A 6,343-nucleotide genomic window follows, 5' to 3' on the forward strand; every position below is an offset into this window, starting at 1 on the left:
GGTCATTACAATGGCCCCTGTATTGTATATCAGTCACAAGAGTGCTGTGTATTCTGTAGGGGTCACTGCTTTGTCAGATGGAGCCGGTAAGTATTATATTTGTTTATAGTTCATTGGCATAACAATGTTTCATCTCTTTCATCACCTAGTTAACCTACACTGACATTAGACAACCATTCCTACAGGGTTTTACAGTATGCTAGGCCTGTTTTATTCTTTGCAATGTGCCAGTAGAAAAGCTTTGGCCACAAACTTATGTCTGCCCTCCAAGCTGGCAGCTTTCAGCCTTTTCCTGCTTGTAAAGTCTATTCCTTGGCGGGTTATAACTGTTCTAGTGTCACGCAGACCACCAACAACATATCATGCAGGTGGTACATTTCATGAAAATCAACTCTATCATCATAAATAAAAGTTATCATAAATAATAATAAAATAAGATTGGAGGGTACGTGCGCTCCTTGGTTGTGTGTGTGTATTGGTGGGGAGAGGGAGGAGGGAAAAAAACGGGCGGAGGTTGGGGGGAGCAGATGGCTGTGTGTTGTGGTGGATGTGTTGTGGTAGAACAGAAATACTAGAGGCTGGATGGGTGGTGGAAGAAACAAATACGTTTATTTGTATCTATGTGTGCACATAGGGGGTGGTAGTTGCTCAGTAGGAGGCACAGTGCTCCTGGAGGATAAATGTCTCTTAGATGGTTCGTGGCAGCACACACTGCCCAGTTGTTGGTGATTTGGGGTAACAGGGCGTATCCACAGTGTGGGGAGTAGGGTCAACCCTTTCAGGGGGCTCCTTGACATGCGGTCCTGACTACTGCATGCTTCCCTGCTGGACCTATGGTCGACAGACTTCTGAACTGGGATGCCCTGTTGGAGGTGATCAGGGGTGCTCCCACTTTGCGGCGTCCCGCACTGGTGAGGAGAATGGGTGCTGACCTACCGGTAGGTGCCCAGGTCCGTTGGTGTGGAATCAGTTCTTCTCAAAGTCCAGTATGATGCTGCGGTGGGGGACGTGCACTGTTCCAGTGGCTCACGTCCGTGGATGCAGTGCAGGTGAAACCTGTGCTGCGTGCGGTGGTGTGATGAGCGCGTGCAGTGCTGTCATTTTGCAGAGGCTGGAGCTGGTGTGAGTGCCCGGCTTCGTACGAATCTGTGTACATCTAGGTAAATTTCAAATTTGTTGAGTGCCTTGTGTGGGGCAAATTTCAGTCCTTTGTTGAGTAGTGATGTGTCCTCTTTGGAGAGTTGATGTTCGCTGAGGTTGAAAATCCCTGTAGTGGGCGTCATTGTGGGTGTTTGGGGCGTGTGGTGTGGTTTTCCTCTTTGTCCTCCTCTACATCCTCATCTAATTGGTTTAGTTTTCTTTTTTGGCTCATTGGTGTTTGTGTCGGGTGTCGTGTTGTTGGTGGGCAGGTACGACTTCCTGCCTCCAGGTCTAAAAAATTGAGTGACCATGGTTCTTGGTTTGGGTGTTTTTCTTTGGTTATGTTGTCTGTTGTCTGTGTTTGTTGTGGTTGGTGGCCCTCTTGGTCTGATGGGTTGGGGATTGTGTGGTCGCCCCTGATGGTGGTGATCCACCCTTGTTCCAGTGAGAGTCTCGCTAGGTTTTCGCATTGTGTGTCTTGGTCGTTATCTTCAATCTCGTATATGCTGAATGAGGTGTCGATTACTGAACTTGTGTCAGATGCTGGTAGGGGGTCCTTGCATACACCTGCACTGTATTACCTCTCAAACACACCATTGGCCCCTTGAGTCACCTTACCATACCCCCACCCCCAGAAGTGCACTACATAAGTACCTCAGAAGCATTGATCATCTCACACCTCCTTGAAGAAGGCACCTGTGCCGAAACGCATTGGAGAGCCCCAGACACCTACCCATCTTGAACCCACCTGCATCTACATCCGCCCCAATCCGGGCACTTGAACGGTATCAGCAGCGCTTAACCGGACGCTGGTTCCCACTCACACCAGCTCCAGCCTCTGCCAAACGACAGCGCTGCACGCGCTCATCACACCACCGCATGCAGCACGGGTTTCACCTGCACTGCATCCACGGACTTGAGCCACTGAAATAGTGCATGTCCCCCACCGCGGCATCATACTGGACTTTGAGAAGAACTGATCCCACACTAACGGACCTGGGCACCTACCGGTAGGTCAGCACCCATTCTCTCACCAGTGCGGGACACCGCAAAGTGGGAGCTCCCCTGATCACCTCCAACAGGGCATCCCAGTTCAGAAGTCTGTCGACCATAGGTCCAGCAGGGAAGCATGCAGTAGTCAGGACCACATGTCAAGGAGCCCCCTAAAAGGGTTGACCCTACTCCCCACACTGTGGATACGCCCTGTCACCCTAAATCACCAACAACTGGGCAGTGTGTGCTGCCACGAACCATCTAAGAGACATTTATCCTCCAGGAGCACTGTGCCTCCTACTGAGCAACTACCACCCCCTATGTGCACACATAGATACAAATAAACATATTTGTTTCTTCCACCACCCATCCAGCCTCCAGCATTTCTGTTCTACAACAACACATCCACCACAACACACAGCCATCTGCTCCCCCCAACCACCCCCCGTTTTTTTCCCTCCTCCCTCTCCCCACCAATACACACACAACCAAGGAGCGCACGTACCCTCCAATCTTACCATATCTATCCAATGGCAGGATCAGGTACCCCTACTGTACGGTGCAGCACCATCCACACCTGGACCCCCCCTCTCTCTCTCTCTCCCCCCCATCCTCCCTTTTTTTGTCCTCACACCTTCCCCCCTCCATCATCCAACCCCCTATAACCCACAACACCACCACCACCCCGAAGCGCATCCCAAACCCAGTATTACTGAATAATAATAAAATGTCTTGACAAAAACAATTAATATTATTTTAAATCTGACTTAAAGGGCCAAATGTAATGGGGTGAAAGTTTAGAAAATGTGAGAGTACACTCACACTTTTTAAACTCACCCAATGTAATAGAGTCTGAGAACATACAAACTCACATGTTTTTCAGACTCAAAAACTCTCATCCAGATGTTTTCCCATTTGGAAGATAAAACTCAACCAATGTGAGAGTTTACTGCTAAACTCTAATCCTATTACATTTGTCCCAAAGACTTAAAGAAAAGTTTGGTTTCAGTGTGTGAAATGAAATTGGCAGTGGGCCAGAATAAATAAATAAATAGATAATAAAAAAAAATATGTATATATTTTTATACCTATATATATATATATATATATATATATATATTATATATATATATACGTCCAACGTTGTTTCCATAAATATGGAAAAAAACAGTGGGCAATCACCAAAGCTCTAGTATCACGCTTAGTGCTTTATTACTAACGTTGAAGTTAAAGCCAAATTGATTGATGTCAGCATTTAAGTCCCGTAGGACCTTTGTCAAGACCTCAGCATTATATCCAAAATGAATCATATCTATACATCAATAGGCCTCACCATCCCCAGCAGTCTGCAAATATATTATCTAAGTGCCTCATTTATACCCCTCTTACCTTCATAGCGTGCCAAGCTATGACACGCCAGAGTAATCCAACCGGTAGTGACTCTGCCACACGGATGTCACTCTGGATGCACATCTAATCTAAAGCGGTCATGAAGCCTCGTTGAGGCATCCCATTACTAGTATACGCATACAGTATCAACAGTCATTAGTACTCACCTCCCCTGGTCAATGGAGGTACCCAGTCAATGAGTCTACATTTCAATGAAGCCACCTGATGACACATCTTCAAGAAGTGTAAGGCAACCGGTTTATCATAGTAGTACCCGTATTCAGGGCTTAGCGAATTGAGAGCTGGTGTTTTACCATTCACCCCCTAACGCATCTCATGCATTTGAAACAGCCCGGTTTCTGACTCCGCAGCCAAGTCTGTGTCTTATCCAATGTAGGTCTTGCCATGGGCCTCAGTAGCATCTGTTTGAGGTTCGGTCGTCTCCTATAAGCCATTAATGGGGAACTTTTTCCAACAGATTTCAAAGTTCTGTCTGTAGCAATAATAGGCCAATGCATCCTAAGGGCACTCTTAACCAAATTGGATTTGCTGTCATATGCACTAACATGGACCATCCAATCTCTGTTCTTAGACTGTGTAGTGCAGCTTTGGTTCATTTTTGGGGCGTGGGTCCCCCTGGATTGCTTTGGTTGATCTGCCTCAGTGCACCGCAGTATAACACATTTTTCCTTCAACACATTTTAACGCTTCACTGTCTGTTTTTTATATATGTATTTCACTCACTTTTTTATTTTTATTCTTTATATGCAGCTGCGGCTGCTCTTAACTATTTCTTTTACACTTCACCTTTTTTATTAGAGCAGTCTCTTGGGGTGGCTTAGCTGGGCTAGTTTGGGGTGTCCTGCGCTTTGGATTTGAACACTAGTATGATAGGGACCTACCCGACAGAGGTTACCCGGATGTAGTGGGTAGGCCTATAACCTTGGCCAAGATTATGCCAAAAACCTCTATTCATTGCAAAAATGTATTTATTTATATACAATCAGTTAATTTGGAGTTGAGCACCTGTATTTCTCTTTGTGTATATATCAATTGTCTCCACAGGTAGCACCTCCAATTATATATATATTTGTTCAGGGTGTGCAGTCTGAGGTCCATTTTCTATATAAATCTGTTCTTCATGGTATCCACATGTGTGGCCCTTTAAGGGTGCCATGCTCTAGCTTTTGTGAGGCACCTCTGTGTAGTCTTTTTTTTGTACCTCTTGCAATAAATCTCGTGGTCATCTCTCCCTGTTGTTGTTCAGTCTTGGCTAAATCTGTGTTGTTGCTGAGTACACAAAGATATTGAGAGACCAGTAAGCTTTCCTTCAAATGAATTGGATGGAAACTTGAGGAGTGCAAGAATGTATTACAACCCGTAAGTTTCTTATAAAGGGTGGTACCTAAATTCATACCATCCTTAAAGATTGGCAAATCAAGAAAATTGATCTTGGCTTCAACTGGGCTATTAAGACAATTTAGATAGGTCATCATATCAATAAAACTTTCCTTGGTGTCACTTCAAATAAGGAACACCTCATCGATAAATCATTTGATGAAAAGGATCTTGCTCTGGAACAGCAGGAATATTTGCGTAGTCTCGTGCTCAGCCATATAGATGTTTGCATAGGCTTGTGCAAGATTCGATCCCATCACTGTCCCAGAGCATTGCATATAATAATCATTTCCATACATAATGTAATTCAATTTCAAAATCAGCCCCATCATTTCCAATATAAACTCAACTGGTGGACGATCAATACAGTAGTAGATTATTGGTCTCCCAGGTGGATGTTCTGTACATGATCTTTGTGAATCTTCGGGCACATATATATTATAGAGCTCACCAGAAAATCAACCATCAAAAACTCAACCCAATCCTTCTCCAACCAATTATTAGAGTGCCCTAGATTGATTAGATTATCAACCTTCTTTTTTATCATTTCTGTTTGTGTAGTTTCACATATGTGTTAGTGCCCGCTAGTTGTCGCATTATCTCCTTATTGTAATCAGACCAATCCTGAATTACAACGGCTCCCCCCTTATCAAAGATTCATATTCTCTTTTAGGGTACACAATGCAACCTTCTTGTCTTTTGTCAAATTGTCAAACACACGGGAACCCCTATCAGTAGAGATATCATTCTCAGTGAGTCTTAAAGTTTCCAGGCTTGCGTTATTCTAGGGGTGGGGAGGGGGGTCAAAAGAGGATGGTTTTTTAAGTTTAGCAAATTCCGGTGTTGTATCCATGGGAGTGTAAAAATATTCTCTCAGTCAGACCTTGTGTCCAAATTTATAGTGAGCTATACCCCACTTGTAGGCATTATACCTATATGTGAGCACAAACGTAAGGCCCCTAGATAATAGACTCATCTCTGTCTCAGATAATGGGGTACTGGAGAGATTAAATACAAGATTTAATTACTTTTGCGTCTCCCTCTTTTTTTTATGTGTGTGTGTTCTGTGCCTCTTAATGGGCCTGATGTTGCAATTGGTATCCCTAAATGTGTGTAAGTGTGTGTGTGGATATATATATATATATATATATATACATATATATATACATACAGTATACACACATACTCTATGTAGACAAAAGTGATTGGACAATGACAGCAAGTAGATCAACAAAATTTTATTGACGTGAGTACTTAGTAGGTCCACCACGTGCAGTGATTACTGCAGACACCCTTCTTGGCAAACTGTCCACAAGTTCCTGGACAGCAGCAGACAGTATGTTTTGCCATTCCACCTTAAGTACAGGGACCAACTGTGACACTAAAGACAGTTGAGTCTGCTTAGAATGCACCCGTTGCTCCA

This window comes from Taudactylus pleione, unplaced genomic scaffold (genome assembly GCF_031769625.1).
Source record: "Taudactylus pleione unplaced genomic scaffold, aTauple2 ptg000236l, whole genome shotgun sequence".
In the NCBI taxonomy this organism is placed as follows: domain Eukaryota; kingdom Metazoa; phylum Chordata; class Amphibia; order Anura; family Myobatrachidae; genus Taudactylus; species Taudactylus pleione.